Below are 11537 nucleotides of genomic sequence, written 5' to 3' on the forward strand. Positions count from 1 at the left end.
TTTTTGTCATTTGTTGTGTATCTTTGGATTATGTTGTGTTGTAAATAAATCCAAACAATCAAAAAGCCATTCTTTTTTTAATCTCCTCATTCTTTGTGCAAGGTTGCTCAGAATGACAGGGCCTGATAGCTCCTAATAGGGCCATTAGGGGAGTGTCTTTGTCTTTCTCAGGTGTGAAATCCATGCATATTAATGACGTGATCACGCCTCCCGCATAAAGCTTTCTTACACAAAACACGTCTTACAGTTTTTAAATCAATATATTGTCTTATCTGAATGAGCAATCAGGATGATTTTCACATAGTTTTGGAGCAAATATTCTAGGCTATACGTGATACAATTTTCAAAAGTCTTGTGAAGAAATAATCAGTATGGATTTCATGAGCTTATTTCAGTGACAATTGTTTTTTGTATTTTCACAAACCACGCATAAACGTCATTATCTCATAACTACAAACTTTTACACACATGCTGCTGATATATTATTGTAGCAGAGTTTGTGCTAAATACAGTGTAATCAGACTTTAGCCATGAAAATGTCACAAGTAACAGAAATAAGCACAAATGTCAGAGCATGTCAGAACACCTCCAGGCCCAGAAAACACCTCAGACCCCAGAGGGTTAAATATGTGAAATAACTTGGATACCGCGAAATATTAAATATGTTAAATGAATGAAATGGACACTAAATAAAATCAATTATTATTATAAAACATTGTACACTAATCTACACTATTTTAATGTTGCTGTGGGACAATGTGAGAGTTAAATTAAATTAAATTAAATTAAATATTAAAATATTATCATTACTATAGTGGAACAACAAAACACAATAGATAGTCGAGCATGCTCTCGGACACATTCTGTCTCTCTCACGCACTGTCGAGCATGCTCTCGGACACACTTGGTCTCTCTTGCGCGCTGTCGAGTGCGCTCGCGGCATTCGCCTCGCTTTTATCCAGCCCGGCACCTCATAAACACACACACACCAGAGAAAAAACTTTGCAGAGCCTACTCGGACAAAAACTGCTTCAGTGAGCTCAATTATAGTAACGCCGCATTTTATTGTCAGTAATGGTAACGGCGTTGTAATGGAGGAAACAGTAATTCTACCAGAAAGACTCGGGAGACTAAATACTGTGACAATTAACCATTTATTAGCAACCCAGCAAGCAATAAAGTTCTTTGGCATAGGCCCCGTCCGTAGCTCGTAATCTGAGGGTCCGGACTCTGCATATCCTGCCTGAAGATCAAGGCAGGGGCGCAGCCGACCCCCGTGAGGTATGGAAGGGACCATCCTGGTGGTGGTGGTGAGGAGGATGAGGGAAGGATTCAATTTGGAGGAGGTGGGGAGGATGGTGGTGAATTGAAGCGTCAGCATCTGCGAACTCAAACATGAGTAAGTACCGATCTTATATACCACAAGTGTTGGAATGTGATTGGATAGATAAAAAGTAGAGTGACGTAACAATTAAGTCTTCCTGGCAGAACTTAACGCTAGAGCTTTCATTTACACTGAACAAAATTATAAATGCAACACTTTTGTTTTTGCCCCCATTTTTCATGAGCTGAACTCAAAGATCTAAGACTTTTTCTCGTCGCTGCCCCAGGTTCACAGGTGGTCTTATCTAGGTTGTGCTCTCAGTATTCACACAGACAGGCTCTTCTTCGTATGGCGTTCGGGCATTCTTGTTCCCAAAGCACCATTGACGCAGCGCAAGTTCCCTCAAATGGGAACGTCTCAGGTTATGACTGTAACCCTAGTTCCCTGAGAAGGGAACGAGATGCTGCGTCACTTTGCCATACTCCCTGCATCCCTGTGATCGACTTGCTTTGGGTAAATCGAAGCTGACGCCGGTCAGACCGGATGTGCTTTTATCCTTTCCTGGTCATGACGTCACCCGCCCGTGACGTTCACTCTCTCCATTGGACTAGTTGACACAAGTGCTTCAGACACAATCATGCAGGAGCGTTTCCAAAGCGTCATCGACACTGCGCAAGTTCCCTTCTCAGGGAACTAGGGTTACAGTCGTAGGGCCCTATGATTTCCGTGATGCGGAAAACGCGGACGGAATCACGGAATTTACACATGAAAACGGAATTCTCTTATACGCATGGAATTTGCATATATTTTGTTGACATATTAAATAAACGATTTTTTTTTTTAAGTTTAAAGGTCTCTACCTAAACCCAGAGCCATATAGAGAGACATATGTCAATAAAGTTAATATACAGTGATGCAAACAGCACGCTTTTCAGTATGCGCGCACGCGTGAACCACTAGTGTTTCTTCTTGCTGCGTATCTTTTACCGTCTATGGCAAGGGTCTCCGTGGCCTGATTGGAGGTAACTAGCACGTCAAGGGGCCGTTCACATGTCGTGTCTTTTGCGCGCTCACGTTCGTTATTTCAAATGTAGGCGCGCGGCAAGCGCGCTCATAATTTAAGCGACGCGCTAATTTTTTCCAGGCGCAGCGAGATGAAAACACCCCAACTTTTCAGAATGCCGCAAGCGCACCGCAGTTCATGTGACAAGAACCAACGTACAGTATCAACTTCACCCTTTCCATAACAACATTGAAAGCTCAGTCAACATAAAGGATGGGGGTGCACCACAAACACTACAGGTGTTTTTCTCTTCTCCGTAAATAAATCTTGTAGCAGAGCTACAGCAAACGTTTTTCGGTGGTGGAAATCTATTAGCTACTAAAATTTCTTTGTGGTTGTGGAGAGCACAGAGCATGGATGCATAAAAATCGGACAGAATTTTACTAATAATTAAAGATAAGCTAATATGCATTGTGTTTGTAAATGTCAGTAATGTATCTTTTTTGATTCTTTTTATAAAAATGATTTAAAGGCTTAAATATGTGAGGTTTATATTTTTATAAAACATTTTTTGTGAAAAATGATTTAAAGGCTAATTTAATCTTTAATTTAATATTCATCAATCCTACCTTTTAATTGTTACCTTCATGTTACTGTTATTTTTGGCCAGAGATTTGTTAAAGGTTTGGCTGAATTTTGGAGAATTTTTAATGTGCTTTGCTGAATATATTAACAATTAAAAAAAAAAAGCTGAATTGTGAGTTTGTGTAACTGAATTTTTAAAGGTCAATACTACTTAGAAGTGAAAAGAAAACAAGCAAATCCGAAAAATCCGAAAGGGCTAAAAATAAATCCGAAAAAACGGAATTTGAAAAAAAATAAAACGGAATTTGAGAAAAAATAAAACGGATTTCATAGGGCCCTACAGTCGTAACCTGAGACATTTTTATTGTATTTATTAATATTGCCTCCTGTGAGACTTTACTTATAACTACAAACTGAGCTTCAAACAAGAACAGTCTTCTACATCATTACATTCCAGAATAACTTTAACCTGCTGCGGGTGAGTACTTAACCCCCTGGGGTCGACGGTCGCGCCAGCGATACCAGCTCACTTTTTTTCTAATCAGTGCAAAAGAGACTCAAAATACTCTGTTGATTTTGATCTTGCATATAAGTGTTATACATCATTCGATCCTGTTAAGTGTCTATTTTTTTGTGTATACTCACAATAAAGTGTTCTGCTTTTTGCCAAATAAAGAAAAATAAACATGATGCGAGTTCTGCCTTCTCTCTGTCAGTAAAGTCCATTCTGAAACGAGTCCGAAAAAGAGATAAAAAGATGTGACTTTTTTCACATATAAAGTGAAAGATAAAAAGTATTTTTTATCAGACAAAAGGCTGATAAAAAATACAGCCGTTGCATCGGCATTCAACTGCGTGAATAGCAGTTAGTGCTCTGCTTTAAAAATTTTGTTTATTTAAATTACATTTGATCTATTATTCTCTCTTACTGTTATATGAATCAATGACATGACAAAGTTAAACTATTGTAGGTGTTCTTCATTGCATGGTTTTCAATTTAAAAAAATCTTTCCCATATAGTTTCCCAATAGCTCCCATTACGTTTTCAGAATGATTCCAGTACTTCCCTAACCTCTTTACTCTGATATCATGTACCCTGCAGTACGTCCAGTAATCATCCAGCACTGCCACATCCCATATAGTATAAGCGGCACGAAAGACAGATGGATGGATGTCAATGATCAGTAACCTTCAACAAACCACGTCTTGTTTTAATCTGTTGTTTAAAGCAGCACTCAGTAGCTTCGGGATTTCTTCGCTGTATTCTCGCTTTTTGCTCGCAGGTTTCTCTCTAGAGCTCCCCCCACAGCTTCGGAATAGATATTTGACAACACTGTTGTAAAAACTCGTTGGCTATTCTCAGACACCAGAGGCTAGCAGATCAACGACATCAAAGCAGATGGGATATTCTTTAAAACGTCTTCTTCATTCGGGTTCGAACAGCGTGAGGGAGCGCAATTTTGACGGCATTTTAGCAGATTTCTTTTGGCCGTAAAGCAATTGTTTACATCGCGAGACCTGATATCACGCGAGACTTCCTGACGCGGCGGCCGGCGGCCCGCCGCCACAAAGTTGCAAGTGCGTATTTTCCGCTCACGGGCACCAGGGGGGTGCGAAACGACCACCATTCAACCCGAAATAAGTAATATAACCATTCCAATGACTCCGAAGCTGTTCAGTTAAGGTAAAAAAGTTACTTAGTTCACCTTTAATCAATAGAAATGATCCAAGCACATAAATCATTATATGAAGGATTAAATGTGTCCATAAAATTTAAGATTTCTTAGAACTTGGATCCAACCACAATATCCCATATTCTACTTCTTCTTTTTTTTTAGCACCAAATAACAACATGTTGAATAATTTCTTATTTCTTAGGCTTCACTTTTGATTATTCTTGTGTAAGACTGATTTGTGTAACTTCTTCCTGTTATGTTGTGTGCACATCATGGACATACATAGAAAAAAGAAGTACTTGCACACACTGACACTGGCAAGAAACCAGAAGTTGAAGATACGCACACACATTTGCGCACAAACATTTCTTCCTTGTCTTCTATATTTCTTGAAATACGATATATGGTTAGGTTGATCTTTAACCACTATCAATCCAAAAATAAATATACAATATATAGAAAATCAACTTTAAAAGGCTACAATGATAAATGAGACAATATAAACCTACAAACGTGTGCTACATTGAAGTAAAAGAATTGAAAGTGGGGGGTAAATCACATTATAAAATAAATGTTTTTCTCCAAAACACGCTGGCCATAATTGTATTATGGCCATAAGCTTCATTTTGTGCTCAGTTAACCATTTTTGTGTTGATTTTGATGTTTGTTTTGGACCGTTGTCCTGATGGAAGATCCAACTACGGCCCATTACAAGATTTCTAGCAGAGGCTGTCAGGTTTTTTATCTGTTTGTATTTGCTAGAATCCATAATACCATGTATCTGAACAAGATGTCCAGGACCTCCAGCAAATAAATAGGCCCACAACATATAAGATCCAGCAGTATATTTAACCGTAGGCATGGGGTACTCTTCATCCCTGTTTGCACCAAACACATCTGCTGGGTTTGCTGCCAAAAAGCCCTTTTTTTTGTTTTATCTGACCACAGAATCCGGTCCCTTTTGAAGTTCCAGTCGTGTCTGACCACTGAATATGCTGGAGTTTATTTTTGGAGGAGCGAGGAGGATTTTTCGTGAAACCCTCCCAAACAACATGTGGTGATGTAGGGGTTGTTTGATAAAAAATTTTTTGGCTTTCTGACCCCAAGACTCAACTAATCTCTGCAATTCTCCATCTGTGATCCTTGAAGAGTCTTTGGCCACTCAAACTTTCTTCCTCACCATCCATTAAGACAATATAGACACACATCCTCTTCCTGGCAGATTTGTAACATCTTTAGTTGATTATAACTTCTTAATTATTGCCCTGATGGTCAAAATGGGGATTTTCAATTCTTTAGATATTTTCTTACAGCCACTTTCTATTTTGTGACGCTCAACAATCTTTTGCTGCACATCAGAACTATATTCTTTGGTTTTACTCATTGTGATGGATGAGCAAGGGAATTTGGCCTTCTTGTTTCACAGGAGTTTAAATATGAAGAAACACAAAGTCATAGCCGGACAATTTCATGTTCCTAGTCCCCCTGGTGTGCTTAAAAATGTAAATATTAATGGGAATATACTTAAGAGATATTTTTCTCATAAAAAATTCTAGGGATGCCAACAATTATGGCCAGCGTGTTTTGGAGAAAAACATTTATTTCATAATGTGATTTACCCCCCAATTTCAATTATTTTACTTCAATGAAAGGTTTTTGCGCATTTTTTGAATGAAAGATCAAAAGGATAAACGATGCAGATTTATTTTTTACAGCCATTTTTTAATCATATTTATCAGGGGTGCCATCAATTTTGACCACCACTGTATATACACACACACACCACATGTTTTCTTTTCTTACTGGCTGAATGTTTTGTGCCCAAGTTTTAATTAGATTGTTTTAAAGATTTATGAATACATTTCTCTCTGGTTTTGTTTGGCAGCTGTAGTACATTTTTATGGTTATTAGAAGAACATTACAATCTTAAAAAAAATCTTTTTAAAGCAGAAGTTAAATTCACAAAATTAAAAATAATTACAAAAGCACAGACTAATTTTTAACTGGTAAGATGGATCTTAGCTTAGTAATGTAACTACAGTATATTAGCCTTCATTTGATTTACCCCATTACAATAGTCCCTTTACATTTATTGCTATCATTAAAATACACTTACTTGTAGGTTTAAAATTCTAAAGGCCCATCTAATGTCCAACAACTATATATATATATATATTTATTTATTTATTATGTGCTTTATTATGTCTTTCAATTCAAACACATTTAACACAATTATACAAATGGACAGTCTCTTTAAAGACATAATTTTCCCCCAATAATTATTAATTATTTTTCTTTTTGTGATAATACCCACCAACACATAAAAAAACACATAATTAGAACAATAACCAATAAGTATATAGTTTTACATAAAAAAAGACAAATATTTATATAAATAAATATGAATAAAAATTAAACATGCACATTTATATAAAACACTTATAATGACACATACTTCCTAAGAAGTTATTCAAGTAATATTATTTAAATATCAAATAATAACAATATTAATTAACAATTATTAAATTAACAATATTAAATAAGTAAATAAATAAAATAACTAGGATTAAAAGGAAGGGAGGGTTGTATAAAAAATGTATTAATATGTATTCGTTTATTTTATGGAATATCCTTTCATTTTAGAGTTGCCCATATCTTTCCAAAATGTATACTTTTGCTCTTAATCTCATGTTATCCTCTCCATAGTATACTTTAGAAACAAAATCTAACCAATCATTTAAAAAGGGGATTCTTGATTTCTCCCAAAAAGTTTTTATTGCTTTAAAAGCTGTAATTCATAGAATTCTAAATAAGTATAAGTCATCTTTATTAAGTAGCATAGGTCCTATACCCAAAACTATATTTTGTATCTTTATTATATTTGGTTTCTTAAAAATGATTACTTCGGTTAAATAAAAAAATAAAAAATAAAGTATAAAATATAGGCTATGAGTGTAATGACCCATAAGTTCACCGCAACTTATTCAACATCCTAAACATAAATGATTATAGTTTGAAGATATTTCTGGTATTAAAAATATCGCATATAAATTTTTCAAGCAAAATGTATATATTTCAGTCAAAATGATTGCGCTCCTATTTGGTGCGCATGTGCGCAGCAGCGCTTGTTAAATGTGAAGTTTAGCAGCAAAATGGAAACTTTCCAACATTTACAGATGGAGAATATACCTAGGAAATGTAAGTTTTGCACGGAGAAAAAAAAAAAAACATGTATCAAACGCATAAAATAAAAAATATATGCTGTTTGATGGTGGATAGCTAATTGATTTGATCCATGATCGACGTTTAAGAAAGTTTGTGCACACGCAATTATGTAGACTAGATAAACCTGGATCAAATTAGTGGGATTGTGTGAACTTCAATTACTTTTTATGAAACCGCTTTAGCCCCAACTTCAAGGTTGGGGTAAGGTTCATTCAAGTCAGGTGTTGGAATTGAATCCCCCCTTTTCTTAGTGTCTTTTATGAAATAGCCCTCTGGTGATATTAATCCCAACATATTTAAAACTAGACCTACTCAGCCTAAATGGAACATCGGAATTTTTAAGTCGCAGAGCCAATGCATTTACGGTATAACTTAATTTATTGAAATTTTTATTTATTACCAGAAAATGAGCCAAATTTATAATTATATATATTCTTGTTTTTCTTTAAACTTGATGGATTATGTCGATTATGTATAATGTTCTACAGAGAAGAACAACTTTGTTTATACATATCACACACCCTGCAGTTTTCCTGTAATGTTAATTACATTTAAGATTTATACCATATAAAGACACAAAAACATCTCTCAGCCTCTGAGAAAGAAGGAACTGCTTCTAAAAAAAAAGAAGTGTGTGGGGTTCTTACGTAACACCTTTTGTTGCAAAGACACTTTCAGGTTGTTTTAGGTGACGGAAATAGCAGTAATTTTCCACTTAAATCAGTCATGCAAGCATATACATTACATGAAGAAAAATGAATTGCCACAACAGTGATTTCTGAAGTCTAATATTGATCGATGTGCATCCACCATTTTCACTGCATGTTAATGAACTTGGGGTGTTTGCGCACATGATACCAGGAAGCAACGTAATATGCACATGACGAAAGGGAGGTGATGGTGGTGCGTAAATCGAGTTACCCCTCCCACTTCTGCTAGTTTTACTAAGATATCTTATCCCGTGCGAATTGGCCATTATTATTACAGACGTCCTGTGGTAAAATTACATTACCCCACATCTCTGTTTTAAACTAGTCCCGTCAAAATAGGGCTTAACTCAACCAACGAGTCTATATAAGACGGGTTGTCAACCTTTTAGTCATGAAGTGCCATTTTTAAGCTTCCAAGTTAATCACAGTCCCACAACCCATATACTCCTTTCATAATAAGATTAAAAAAAAAAAAAAAATTCTTCAGGTTTAAATTAGACTAACAGATTTCAAAATGGGCCTATTTACACAGTCATTTGTGCTTGTTTTATTGATCGGATAGCTCTTCGTTTTTTTTTTTTTTTACAAAAGTGTTCCAATCTTCAATTCCTGCTCTATAAGCGAATTCACATCATATATTCACGATAAGAAGTTCACGTCAATGAAAGCAAGATATGAGCATGGTTTCATTTATCAGCTCATTTCAAGATCAAAGATGCAATTGTAGAGAGAGCGGCATCAGCACTGGAAAGATAATTTAGTGTCACTACTTTTAATGAAGATGATTGTGTGTTGAGCTTCAAGCTGAGACACCGGACTTTCAGTTTCATTTCAGTAGCTGAGCTACTCCTATGCAGCTATGTGTGTTGCAGTAGTGCTGTCATTTCTGTGTACGAGGAGCCATTATAACACGCCCTCACATGGTTCATTTTTCCAATTTTAGGAGTAAAATTTACATTTGTGGCTTCAACCAGATACATTTTGTCCACTTTCATCTGGAATGTGGAAAAATGCCTTTTCACAATTAGATAGCTATCCTCAAAATGTAGATCTCTATGCAGGTGGGAGGTACTTTATCTGAATGAACTACATCTCTCTCACTTTTTCTCTGCGACAGTACTTTACATATGCTTCTGCCTCATCTGGACGATTGAACTTCTTCTCCAAGCCTCATGGGGTTTAGGTTTTGGCTGCAATGTCCATATTTGCAATATCCACAGCAATATCTTTATGGAGGTGAAGTGCATCCCTGAGTAGCTTGGAGACTACGGTTTCCATAAAGCAGGTTTATGTCTCAGAGAATATGTTTCAGGGTTAGTTTACTTCAGATAAATGTCTCGAAGCCAGTGTTAATTTTGACAGCAAATTTCGATTTAGTTTTAGTCATAGTCTTTTGACTAACATGCCATTTAGTTTTAGTCATATTTTAGTCATCGGAATTGTTTTAGTCGACTGAATATCATAAGATTTTAGTCAACTCAAATCTAATGGGTTTAGTTAAATTATAATGCATTAAGCATTTCTCTAAAATTTCCAAACTCATTTACTCCTGGAGAAAACATCTATTAACCTGCTAATTTGAATGATATTAAGGTTTGAACATGCAATATAGACACATATTTAACTGCTCTGATGTGTTTATTTATCTTAAATAAATAAAACCACTTTTCATAAAGAAACAAGAACATGGTTTTCTTTTTAATTAATGATATGTGCATTCTTTATATCAACTTGCATACAATATTCTTCATTCTCTCAAGCAGACATACTTTTTCAGATTTATCCATTTGCCTGCTCTTCTCTTTCTCCTAGCCATTTCTGTTTACATTTTTTTAACGTTTCATGAGACGTGCAGCAAGTGTATGCCAACTTATGTCCTGCCGGGTACATCAGCATGTTACAATTCAAATGAGTAGTATTAGTTATCAATTGTCCCTCCCCAACATTTTTGTCTCGGTTTTAATTTGTTGACAGAAATTTCAAAAGATAGTTTTAGAGTTTTGTCATAACTGGTTTTTATTTAGTTATCGTCTTGCTTTCGTTGATGAAAATTATGATAAATTATTTGTCAATGAAATAAACACTGCTCTAGCTTCAGAGATTTTCAGCACGTGTGAAAGCACAGATTATGCCAATAAATCAGAAATCATTGTTATTCAGCCCTACTTTTCCAATCTCACATTTCACTCATCTGCAGTCAAAAGTGAACAAATTTTATGTTTTTATGGAAGATTTATTTTTGCAATTGGAGTTTTCTATATTTGAAAAAACATAAAAAGAACTAAAGAAACATGAAACGCTCACCTCAACAATATTTGTAGATCTTTCTTTTTTCTCTTCTGAACTATCGAGTTGAACAGCAGCTCTGAAATTTCTTTCACTTCCGTGAAGGAAGTGAAACTGCTTTTCAAGAAGAGATATATGCACATAATATGTCTGTGCACTACAGGGCGCTCTAGTTCACTCCCTTGTATGTTGTGTTAAGTCATAAAAGACGTTCTCAGTAAACAGAAATGAGTTAACACAACAATCGTCTCAACGTATCATTGTGTTATATAAAAGACAAAGACATAACATATTGGCGACAAGGATCATCTTTGTTGAACCCATGTTTAGTGCGACGTGGAGAGCTGGCTAGTGAATACTGCAGATCTGATGAATGTAGTGGACCACCGACAAAATGGCTGTGTTTATCGGTCATATGGATGCCTTTGAGTCAGCAGAACAGTGGGCTCCCTACATAGAAAGGTTTGAACAATTTGTTGCTGCAAATGACATTGCAGATGAGAAACAAGTCGCGGTGTTACTGAGTATAATGGATGCATCTACATATGGACTGTTGCAAAGTTTAATTGCTCTGGATAAACCGGGTGTGAAGTCATACGAAGACATTGTGCGTGTTTTGAAAGAACATTTCTCACTGAAACCGATCATGCTTGCAGAAAGATTTAGGTTTCATAACCGCAGTCGACAGGAGACAGAAACAGTAGCACAGTATGTCGCAGTTTTGAAAA

At 35.9% G+C, this 11537-nt stretch overlaps 1 protein-coding gene across 2 annotated transcripts in view; it reads right to left on the reverse strand.

The window, feature by feature from the left end:
* The window catches only part of LOC311289694 (protein NLRC3-like), a 58059-nt gene extending 47134 nt beyond the window's left edge, over window positions 1–10925 (reverse strand). The window contains exon 1 of one of the 2 annotated variants that reach the window (XM_084407914.1): window positions 10828–10925. The gene's annotated coding sequence lies outside the window, so the exon portion shown is untranslated. The remainder of the gene's footprint in view (window positions 1–10827) is intronic. The other variant, XM_084407915.1, reaches the window with a different exon arrangement.
* Between the last annotated feature and the right edge of the window lie 612 nt (window positions 10926–11537).

The sequence above is a fragment of the Rutilus rutilus genome (assembly GCF_951802725.1).
Source record: "Rutilus rutilus genome assembly, chromosome: 4".
NCBI lineage: Eukaryota > Metazoa > Chordata > Actinopteri > Cypriniformes > Leuciscidae > Rutilus > Rutilus rutilus.